Here is a 12821-nt window from a genome sequence, read left to right as displayed (position 1 = left end):
AGGTGGCACATCAGGTGCTGGGCTTAAATCCCTGGTTTACGTCCCAGGGAATCAATTTTGGGATTCCTGAGCTGGATCTTTAAAATATTAAGTTATGTGCAAGGTATTCTATACTGATCAGGGGAAGGGCATAGCAGCATATCATGACCCACATAATCTAAGCATTGCCACAGTAAATTATGGCCTATTAGCATGTGGAAACTCTGCATGGGTGTCTCCAAGGGTCTCTACCTCAAATCTAGAGTTGTGTTGCATCTTTGAATAATGCAATTCTTCTGTTTATGTGACATACTTAAGTAAATCAATTAAAGAAGACCAAATAATAGCTGTTGGATCATGCCAGCAGCAATTCTGAGAAAGCAGCACAATAAAGTTCACTACAACTCAATAACAGAAAATTCACAGAACCCATGTGAAATGGGAGCACATACCGCAAGATAGATCCAAAGTGTGACTGTGGACTGGGAACTACGTGTTGGATATCAACGAACCCTGAAAGTAAACTGAGCCTTTTTAGCCTTGAAACACAGGGGGCACTGTCAGTATCCACCTGCATTCTCACAGCCACCCGCGCCCCTTACCTGGGGGCTGCCATTTTATTATGTCTCTGCAGTTCCAGCTCCCTGTTCCCTCCCCCCCAACTCCTCACCTACCTCCAGCCCTCTCGACAACCTGCACCCCCCTCCCAAACACCCGACTTACCTGTTCACTGTGTGATCTCTTCCTTTTGTCCATGCTCCTTCGCATCCACATCTCCATGGAAATAGAAATAAGAACGTGTCCCTTTGTTTTTCCTGTGGCAGCAGTCATCTTTGTTTTTGTTTCTTTACAGGCGATCATGGATGTCATTTAGGGGTAACCAGGGGTCGCAACTGCGACCCCTGAGGTCTCCCTTGCTACCACTAAAAAAAAGTTATTATTATTTTTTTTTCAATTGAGGCTCATGGGCTGTGGCCAGCAGCATGTGCCTCTTTTTTCTGGTATGGCTGGTTTTCTGATATCTATAGCCAGTAAGATAAGTCAGTGGGTTGACCGCTGGCTGCTGCAATGTGTGTGTGATCTGCAGTTTGCAGGTTTGAAGCCCGGTAAGGTCAACTCAGCCGTTCATCCTGCTGAGGTTGAGAAATGAGTACCACCAAAGGTTGGGTGATATTGTATGTGTATTTGTTCTATATGAAACACTTAAGTGAAAGTGCTATATAATTACACATCATTATCGTTTGACCTTGGACGTCGGCTTGCATTCAGAGTAATTTGGTAAATGGGCCTATAAGCACTAATATTAACGATACATATGGTGATCCATTCTTGTATGAAATATATATCACTTTACAGTGATATTGTAACCATATTTTTGTAGTGTACTTAGAAACAATGTTATGTGATGCCACTTCCTGTTTTGTCAAGGGGTAAACGGTAGCGTTCCATCGCATCCCGTGATGTCACTTCTGGGTGGGGTAAAATGACATCGCTTCATGCGATGTCATGAGAGGTCAAGGGTTGCGTGATGTCACTTCTGCTACCCCAGGCATTTTGGTGAAATGAAGTCCCTGCACGCGATTAGGCACATTCAAAGCACACAGAGTATGTCAGCTGTAAAAAGAAAAAGAAAAAAAACGTTTAGACTATTCGACTCCAGCCACCGTGCAGCATAAATTCCTACCCCCCACCCCCATCTCAAAAGAGTACAGGACAGGAAATGGCCCTGAGCCTTCACTGAGGACTTTGCTTCATTCAGGCCTACCTAGCCTGTAAGAGGATTCAATTCAACACTACAGCTAAGTCAACGCCTAGTCTATAATACTGAATGAAAACCCTTATTGATATAACTTTATGTCCAGTTCATGCGTTCTGGATGACTACCCCTATATAACACCCCTCTCTTGGAATCCCCCTGACCCCACTGAGCCAAGAAGTAGTTCTGTTTTGCAAGTTAAAAGGTTTATTTGATAATTTAAACAATAGATATATATATATCACACTTTATAATAAATTAATAATTGAATAGCACACTTAATCTGATATGATAAAGATTAACAACGGAGAATCTGGCACCAACACGCTTCTCTATAATCAATAAGGAGTTGACATGAAATGGATAAGGTAGCACACAGGTGAATAGGAACAAAAGAAGAATGTGGAAGAGAATGTTTTATAGGGTTCAAGGAAATGCAAGGTTGAATGAATGAAATGCTGTATAGAAAATACTCAATATGATTTCAACAAAACCATGTAATCACTTTTCTCTGGCAATTCACCCCCCCTTTTATGCAATGCAAGGAAATGGAAGGAAAACACACAGTTCTCAGAAATGCAATCAAATGTGATTCAGTTCACCCCAGCAAGCTTAGACAACAGAAGTTGAAAACACAGGCAAAATGCTTTGATAGGTGGTGGCAATGGAGTGAAAATATGTTAAAATGCTTTTAATTCCCTCTAGGAGGTTCAGGGTGAGTGAAATCAGGTTACTATTAGCTCAGGCTCACTCTAGCAGTGATGCAGGGATAGTTTTTATGAGGCAAACGATTTTTTTCAGAGGAAAGCAAAAGCAGCTATCTTTTTGCAAGTGGAGAAATTTTCAAATCGCGGCAAAATTCGCGAATGCGTCTGGCGCGATTATAGAGGAACTACAAGGAATATCACTATCGTTTTGGAGTCCTAGGAAAGCCTAGGATCTCAGCTTCCAGATGAAAGTTACTGCAAGTCTCTACGACAAACGGTCGCGGAGATATGAGCGATTTGGTGAAGGTCGTTTTTCAGATTTGAAATTTTAAAAGCTCAAAATGACAAGTGACAGTTTGCAACTAGAAATGACAGGTGACAGCTTTGCAAATGACAGGTGACAGTTAGGAGACAGTTCTACTTAGATTAAAATAGGATTGAATTATATTATTTTAACTAAGAGATTGGTTCTGCACAGTTTTGCTATGTACTCACACTATATTCTTGAATTAAATGGGCCTCGCCATGGATCTGGTCAGGTTTTAGACGGGACTCTGGTCTCTGCACTTCACAGTGATCTGGGTCTGCTCTCTCTCTGGATTCTGAAGATTGATGGATTTAAAGTCTGGATCTTTCTGCACAGCTTTCTCTGGAGATTGATGGAGGTAAAGTATGGATTTTCCCGGCAGAGCTTCCAGCTGCAAATGGATTTGAAGGTCCCTATCTGTCCTGACTGTCTGCTTTTATGGGTTTTGAGAGTGGGTGTGTATGCAGCATCACTAGACCCTACCCCTCTCCACTTGCCATTGGTCAAATTTCCATTTCTCACTTGATTGGGGGAGCTAAGTTGTGTCAGAGTGATGTCATTTTATGGCTTGCAGAGAGGACACTCCCCTGTCAAATTGCACACATTCTATATTTGATAACAAAAGACATATTTGCACAGGTACACATTTGTTTAAAATGACATACACACATGAGGCATTACTGATGTTAGCCCCTGTTCTGACTCTGGCGTTTCTAGGAGCTTGCATCCAGAAATGGCAATTTTTAGCACTTTTTAATGTGCTAAACAACATTGGATCTTCATTAAATTTTATACAACTGTTCCTCACATATCTACCCACATACCAATGCATTTTCGTTTGTCTAGCTGAAACAGGGAGTCTGTAATATTAATAAACAGCAGGGTTTTGTCCCAGAATATCCCACAATTTGGAGTTTGGGCTTGAATTAAAGGTACATTTTTTAAATTAAGGCTCTCAAAGTTATACATTTCTGTCATTTGATTACAAAGAGTTATCAGTGTTTTTGTAAAATATATTTTTTGCTTTCAAGTCAGTTCAGAGTGTTGAGGTCCGCCTCCAAGACTTGGGTGGGTCAGTCCTCTGGGCAGGCAGGGCTTTGTTGACAGCAAACATTCAGAATTAACATATTCCTTTCAGAGGAAAGGGTCCTTTGTGTGGTGTCCTGCAAGCTCAGATCAGGAGGCCAGGGAGCCACTTTGCATTTAATTAACAGAACCCTGTGATTTCCTGGCTCCTTGTGTTGAGTTCTGAAGTGTCAAGAGTTCTCAGGACAGGCAACCCCTTTGAACTTTTAATGACATGAGACCCCTTTCTTTGCACTTAGACAGTTTTGCAAGACAGCTCTCCTGTCAGAGTTTAGACCGCTAGCGCCACCATCAGGATTTTGTGGTTACTGCATCCATCCTTGGGATTTTTTTTTTAGATTGATTCATTTCAGCAAGTGATATTACATGGAGTATATTGTCCATGTTCAGGACATGGCATTGGTGTGTTTCTGAAGTAAAGTAATTCTGTGCCCATGATTTTGCCATATTTGACATTCAAGAAAAATGAATTCCCAACAGTTATGGGTTTGCTTTTGGCAACCAGTATTGCCATTCCCAATGGTTTCAGGCTACTGTGTGGGTAGTCCAATGGTGGTTTTAGGCAGTGCCCTTCTGTGCCCATAACATCGGCAAAAATGGGTGGCAGCCTATTCTTCATGCATTTCCCTGTGCATTTTCTGGGAAGCTCTGGCCATCATGATGTTTTCATGTCAGTACTGCACAGTTTTGAGGTAGGGCTCGGATGCATGGGTAAATACATCCCACAAGCCTATGGATGGCAGGCTGTTAACAGCCCGCGATGCCCCTAAATGTGTGTGTGATATTGCGATTTTACAGGGAAATGCGTCTCCTAGTGCTAATATTGCACTCTATTAGTACTCGGGCAAACAATACCCTGGTCAAGGGGTATACAGCCCAATTAATGGAATTGTGTGAAGGTCAAATTGCACACAAAACCCTGATTGTTGATTCATGGAATCGACTGCGCTGGACTTTTTTGTAATCTGCAGGGGCTTTGCGCAGGCTCGGCACATCTCGGCAAGCGACCGAGTGCCTTGCACAATACACCTCGCACAGCATGGGCGTGGCCTGCGCATAGACCAGAGTAGGGGGCTGAACTCGCAAAATGGGGAAGAACAAGGGAAAATGTGGGCGTTGCTAGGGACGGCCCGCCTGAGGCGATCACAAGCCCACAAGAGCGCAAATAAAATTGTATTCATGGATCTGAACTCTCAACCTCACAGCAGGGAAATTACCGCGTAAAGCTCTTGATGTACCGCCACCCATAGCAGGCATACAGACACTTGCGCATAGGAGTCAATGCACCGAAGTAAGATTGCATGTTGGATTTAGGGGTGCCGGCATGCAGTTGGCGTTCCGATATAAGATAGGGGTGCGCTTAAGCAGTGTAGCAGGGTGCAGCAACGGTTTACGGGGGTTTGCATGCATATTTACAGGAAATGTTAACTTTTATGATACGTGTTGACCCCACTCAGGATTACAGGGGTGCATGAGTTTGCACCAGAGTTCCGTGCACAGGTAGGTATTATTGGCTGTATCTGCTTTGCGGGAGGCATGTCAGGGGTGTTCCGGCCACAACTTGCTTATAGGCTTAATTTGCGGGGACAATTCCATGAATACGCGGAGCATGCAGATTAACATCTGAGCGCAGGCTATGCAGGATCTCTTTGCACTTATCCATGAATCGGCCCCTTGTCATCTCAGGACCTGCAATATTGTCCAGAGCATTGTCAGCATATGATAATACAACATCTCTGTCACCATATGTTTCCTGAAGTACTCTAGCAACAGTCGAAAAAAGGCAGCACAAATACCTATTTTTGATCCAAGCTTTGTGTGGCATCTGAGATGGGGCCAAGCAATCCAGCATCCGATGATAAACTGCTCTTCTGAATGGCAGCCTGAACGGCTTTCACAAGGGAACACAACTTATTTTCTATTGTCAATTGCTCCTAGTAAATTATTACAGAAACTCAAAATTCTATCCACCCTTTTCAGGCTGTGCAAGGAATGCTTTGCTCTGCGTTGACCACAATTTTTACCATGGTTCTGTGTTCCGGTTCTGTGTTCTTGTGCCAAAGTAAATGACAACGTGGTTATTTACTTCAACAAATTTAACTTGTTTTTTAAAATGTGTTGTAGTAAATTACCAAATTGTAATTTACTTTGGCAAAAGAACGGGACAATGGTTGCCACAAGGATGTGTCAGTCATTGTCCTGGACAACAAATGACTACTGATAGATGTAAACAGTTACTATATTAGGGTGAGACCAACCCAATGGGTAAAATGGTTGATGGAGGAGATAGACGGGGGCTCCACCAGCCCGGCTCATTTAATCCAACCGGCTCTTAGCAATACACATCCTCAATTCTGTAGTGTGGGAGTGAGAGGGACTAAAGAAGACAACCCTCTACTTAACACATTATTTCTATCTTAGAAATGTCTTATCGTTGACCCATCACTCCATGACAGAGCAGTGTAGTGAAAGGAACCATGAAACCTTAGCTCAAATGGCAGTGCAACATTTTTGGCAGTTGCAGCAACAGTACCTCTTAATAGACCAAATGACACAGAGCCAAATGGAAATCATGTTCAGATAGAGATCTTTATGGAATGAATGGAAACATTTTGGAGAGCCAGATTAGACAAGAGTGACAGCCTTTCAGGGGCCTGTGTTCAAGATAGTTGGGGAAACAAACCTCTAAGGGGAAGATTGAACAATCAGAACAATCAAACCTCCCTTATAAAGGCACATGGACATACAGTAAGGGTCACAGAACAGGTGACTTTCCTTGAGGTAGAAGGAGCAAAGTGAGAGACCCAGATGGAGAGAAAGGCCCAGCAAGAGACCAGCAAGGGGAACCTGAGACAGAAAAGCCACAAACCTTTTCATGACCATATCTCAGACATGGGCAAAGCCCAGAACCATCAGGACAAATAGGCCTGAGTCTGCTAAGGGCTATATGTCACATTCTCACTGCCACCAGACCCGGAGAAAGAGGGGAGAAGTCCAAGAGCCTGCTATCTCAGGCTATTACAGAGATCACACTCAGAGAAGGAGGAGAAGGAGAAAAGAGATTTCTGAGGGCAATATCTCAAACTCTAGCAGAGTACCTACACCAAGAATAAGAGAAACTAACAAGTCTGTGTAGGGTTATCATCCAGGGGTTGAGATCAGTTAAATCCATGGCCCAGGCGGGAGGTTTATGACTGTTGTGTCACAAAACCAGTGCCTAAACAATCCCTAAGCTAGAGGGGAAAAGGACTTGCTTGTAGGAGAGTCAAAAAGGTATCATCTTAATCAGCAGGTCCCCAGCAACAAGGTACTTTCTGACTAGTTATGAAAGAGAGAAAGATGATCAAATTCTCTCAAATTGCCAATTTCAAAACCTGCATTATATAATGGCAAGATATACATCATTTTCCATAGCACATACTACATAGTTACATGTTGTCAAATCGCATACCCACACAGCATACTCATGTCATCTGAACCCAAGTCTTCTCAAGGCCCGGAGATTCTCAAAACATGAGCGCAATCTCAGATAAAAACAGAATGCACAGCATTTTCTTTTTAATAGGGAGGACATAAACGTACTACAGGGGGAGCTCTACGCCCATCTATCTGTGAATGCTGCTACGGGGAGAGTACCAAGTTGGAGTTGAATATTCAATATGATATGATATGATATGGCATTTGTAACGTGCATATACACAAGTGTTTCAAGGCGCAATGAGGCAAGGAAGGGGGAACAGAGGGAGGACAGAGACAACAATCTTACTAGGCCAAGTGACATTGAGATTGCAGTGGTGCAGGGGAGGCGGGAGGGGAAAGTGCCAGGGGAAAGGGGAAGGGGCAGTGTTGCACATGGAATCAAAACAATATCAAGAAGTGCAGCCAGCAGGTGGCAGGTGCAAGGGTTAGTGCAGACAGCATGTGTCCAAAAGTGCAGGTAGGGGGACTGTAGATTTACAGATACAGACCAAAGTGCAAGGGTTGCCAGGGGGCAGTGGCTGTGTGCAACAAGGTGGGTAGGGACCTGAGCCCAAAAGCAGAGGGTAGCCAGGTGACCAGTGCAGTATCAGAAAGGAAATCGGCAGGGAAGAGGAAGGGGAGTGTGAATGTTCTAACATATACAGGTACCCTTCTATATGTTGGGGCGAGATGGTCTTCGCCACCTCCCTCACCGTTCCCGCACTGAAGAGATCCAGTGTGTGCCAAAGGGGGGAGACACACCAACTCTCCTGCCTACTATTTACACTAACTAACAGCAGTAAACAAATGAATATCCAAGCCTTTATTAATGCATAGAGACTCCATTTTGTGACACACTGACACCATCTTTTACTAGGCCCGAAAATGATCTCTAATACTGCCTCTCTCCTGCCCAGTGCCTCGCACAGACAGCCCAGGCCATCTCTGCCTCCTTCCAGCTCCGCACAAGTCCTGTTCACACGGATGTCCAGCCATTCATTGTTGCAACATCAGTATCATTCCAGGCCAGATGAGCTCACTGCACTGTGTGAGACCAGAGCAAGCCCCAGCCCATGTGCACATCCATCTCCACTAACCTGCCTGTGCTCCCTCAACCCCCACTCCACCAGGCCACAGTCCACTAGTCCCTTGCCCGTCCACTCTTTGATATAGATACACATCTGGCCCCTTGCAGAGACCAGCCGAGAACACCCGTCAAAGTCCTAATCCTATGAACCAATATATCCTCGTCAAGACTAACACATGTCCGTCCATATCATTAGGCATCAGGCAGATAAAAACCCACGGGGCAGACACCTCGGTCTGGGGCACTGTGTTTTATGAACGCCTATGTACATGGGTTGGAATTCCCCCCTGTAGGCCAAAACGTGTATGCTTGTCATGTGTCTCATGCCATCAGTTTCTGTTATTGTAGAGTAGCTTGAAATGTAGCGCTCCTCTGACTCGACCTTCACTCCGTGGAGATAAGCCCAGCAGATCCACGTGTGTCCGGATCAATGGGGAACACTGTCCAATTAGCATCAGACCTCCCCTATACCAACGAGTATGGCATAGGCCTTTCCTCAGTCAACTATCACGATTTGTACCCTATTTGAAATATCATGACTGACGATGTGTGTCCTTTTAATGTACTACCCGTGTAGTGTTTGGCAGAGTGCACTCGAGCTGCAGAGTGGTTTGCTCACATTTATCTTCTATACATTTGTTTTACTTGTAATTACTCTCTTGGTCTCATTCCCTAGCAGGGTGTTTCTGTTATTCTGTCTCAGGTGTACGTGCACTTCAGGGTGTGAGCCTTCATATAACTGGGAGACAATTGTGCTCAAAATAAACATGTTCAACCGGACCAACACAATCATTTTTGTGAGCTGTCATACTTCCTTAGGAAGGTATGAAAGGAAACCGTTGACAAACATCACAAAATCGTAGGTTAAATTGTCCCCAAAGTGATTGCCCTTTATCCCTCTATATATGGCTCTGTACCTGATTAGTAGTTTGTTTATCGGGGCATGCATTAGATGTTGACCACCCCGAGCCCCGCCACACACACACACACCGCAGTCTTGAAGGTTTGAATAGTACACTGTGTTAAGTAGGGAAGGGGCCAGTGGAACTAAGGAGAAGGGAAAGAAGTAAAAACCACACAGTGCAACATTTAAAGTGCTCACAGGAAATTAAGAGGGTAGGGGTAGTGTCAGTCATGGTAGGTGCAGTCCAGGAGAAGCTGAGTATGTGTCAGGCCAATCCCTGGCAAGATCAATAGCTGCACAATCATCCACATATCAGGACAGATGAGGCGTGTGCCTCTAGAATGCCGGTGTCGAGGTGCGTTGTGTATACATATTAATGTCATACAATTCTGACAATACTTAATGTGCCTTCATAAAACAGTCGTGCAGGTGTTTATTTCATGGTAAACTATTAGTTTTGTTCATATTTTTTCAACATGCCATGTCAATCAACTCTTTAAAACTGTGATGCAAACTTAATGTACTTTTATTGAGAAATGTGTCTAATTATTATATGAACGCAGGATTTTTATTGGCAGTAATATTAAAGTAAATTGTCGAAAAATATTGCATAGCCTAACTTGAATGCTGCATTTTGGGCAGCTCTGCTGCATTAGAGAACATCAGGAATATAAAAAGCATAGATACATTTTTCACGTTGTACATCTTCTCTTGAAGTTAAGGGAAAAAATGTTCAAAACAGTCTTTGAACATAACCCCCCTAAGACTTGCACAGCTTCTTTTTAGCCGAAAGAAGCTTCTAGACATTTACAAAATGTGCAAAGGCAGGCTGCAAAGAAAACCCGTTTCCATGGACTAGCGCCTTCTGAAGTTCTCAAGCTTAACGTTTCAGCAGGTGACGCGTCATGTCCCTTTTTGTCAGCACGGCACATCACAAAATGTAACGTGGCATGTCCGTGTAACGGGCTGCGACACGTCAACTCATCAAGCTGAGTTTCTAAAAAAGACAGTTGGCTGAAAAGCAGGCATTGTTTAGGGCCCTGGAGGTTTTACACAAGTTATTTAAAGAAAATAAGCTTTTTTGCCTCCTCCCCTGATATTTCACATGCATGTTTATTAGTTGTTTAACCCTGGATTCGTAGTGCCTCACAGTGGGTAAAAAAAAAAAAAAACAACAGTTATGTATACTGATGTCGCAACTATAGAAAGTATGCGCATATTGCAGCCACGCTGAAGTAGAGGGGGCAGACTGGTCTCTTTTCTCTATGGAACACCCGCCATATTTATTGATGTAAGGACAGAACTGCAAGAGAGTGACGGAAAGCGAGTTGAAAGATAATCTCTGCAGAATGAAACAACATTTGCATGAACTGGAGCTAGAACCGACATCTGAAATGCATCAAAAGATGAGATTTAAATTCTGCAGCTCTGGCGTGATTGGCGAAATGACTGGTTTTAATCATGTTTAATTGATCATGGCGTTCTCAAAGTGGCACATTGGCGGCGAGTGGCTTCTGAGTCCTTGAGAACGTTGTCACCGAACATGTTTTACTGGAATGCTTGCTGAGGGTCTAGGGTAAAAGGAAGGATGTGAACTTTCTAATATCACTCGTCCGTTAGAGGCACACTATCACACGAACATTTTTAAGATCATCATTTTCACAACTTGCCATGGTGTCTCCGTCAGGGAATGTATGCAGGGACTGTGTTTCAGATAGCCAAAATGGCTACGTAGAAAAGTGCTAACTACTGTCCACAAAACACCTTTTTTCTATATAAAGAAAATTCGGAGAGACATTTTTTAGCTGGCTTTTATTTTTTACCACTGACAATGTAGCCATGTTGTTATTTAGCCCTCGCCCACTGGCTTGGCCATTGCCAATAGGCTGCAGTGGGACCACTGCAGGACCAGCCCTCCTCCCCAGGGAAAGTTTCCTGAAACCTGCGACAATGACACGTCCAAGAGATGGGCTAGAGTCCTGCGTTTTTTGATGTTATCCCTCTCTATAATCTTTAAAGCTATGACACCTGAATGGGGTTTTATAAGACCCATAGGCGACCTGTAATTTTCCAAACCCTAACATAACTGCCACTGAACCTTTTTACTATATAAAAACCACGCTAATTTCCCTAGACCACGAGTAGCCCCTCGCTGGGGCATACTGCTTCAGCTACCAACCCTGGTGTTCAGAGATAAACATGTACATGTGGAACTTAGCGATAGTTCCTTTGGATGCCTCCTCAACCTGATTGAACTTTGCCAGGCCACCATTCATACTGCTAAAACCTACCACCAGGTTGCCACCCTATACAGATAACAACACCTCTGTGCACTCTAGGATCCGTACCTTGGCCCTGTACCACCCTCACTTTGTGTGCCCTCCACATACATACCATCATAAATTAACACCATTATACCTTAATTCATATATGCACATACAATACTGTACAAATACAGCAGTGTATAACTGTTTACAAATGACTGCTGCAGACAGCCATGCATGAGCCTCCTGCAGGGACTCATGGCTTCCTGAGTGGCTGTCTGGCCCTGGTCCCAACACAGTACCTAGTTTATGATTCTCAGGCCCATCAAGCACGATACCATCTTGACCTTGCTCCTTATAGTCCCAAGGGGGTCAGCACACTGGTTCCACTCGCTCCCTACACTCCCCACATACCAACATCAATGACTGCTGGCCTGGGTCTATTTCCATTCCTGTTGTGCACCATTATCTGGGGATGCATCCTATATTCAACACTGTGTGTTCAGGATAGGTTTCCTCATATGTGGCATCACATTCCCATGGTGGCACCGACATCACCATTGCTGCCCTGGTTTTAGTTTTTGTCATGGTGCCCCATGACCACCACCATCACCAATGTTAACCCTGGATTCGTAGTGCCCCGCAGTGGGTTCATGTCACTTTAATGCTTCCAGGGGAGCAGAGCTGTGGCCACTTCTCACATTGTACCTGTGCAGCACTTCAGCAGACGGGGCCACCCTGCCGCCTCAAGCATGCTTGCACAGTCTGTGTTGGGCTGCCAGGTGCCTCCTCTTCACTCGGGCTAAACACTAATGCGGCCTGGGACGTGGATCTCCACCAGCCCACCCCATCAGGCCACCGGGATTTCCATTGATGTCCCCCATAATGCCATTTTGTATGTCATTGTGAATCCCATCTTTTTTAATATGTATGTGCTCGTGGGCTATGCAATGGGAACGTGCCAAGTGAGTGAAGCTGGTCATGACTTCCAACATCTGCTGTATTTCAAGGGTTTTGTTGCGTTAAATCTGATCAAGTTAACTGCACCTTAACTAAGGTTTTTCAGTGAATTTCAAGGGTTTTGTTATACCATAGTTTTTTAACTGGCCACTTACCATAGCCTTTGGCCCTGCCAACTTACATGATCCCCCAGTATGTTTCTTTTAAAAACAATAGGTGGTGACAACCTTTGACCGTGGCCACTATACATGTCTTGCGGGCCCAGTGAGCAAGGCCTTTGGCTGTGCCCACTGTATGTTTTAAAACACTACT

Source organism: Ambystoma mexicanum, chromosome 1p (genome assembly GCF_040938575.1).
Source record: "Ambystoma mexicanum isolate Mex_15411 chromosome 1p, UKY_AmexF1_1, whole genome shotgun sequence".
In the NCBI taxonomy this organism is placed as follows: domain Eukaryota; kingdom Metazoa; phylum Chordata; class Amphibia; order Caudata; family Ambystomatidae; genus Ambystoma; species Ambystoma mexicanum.
The sequence above is the reverse complement of the archived record's forward strand: the minus strand, read 5'-3'. Positions refer to the sequence as shown.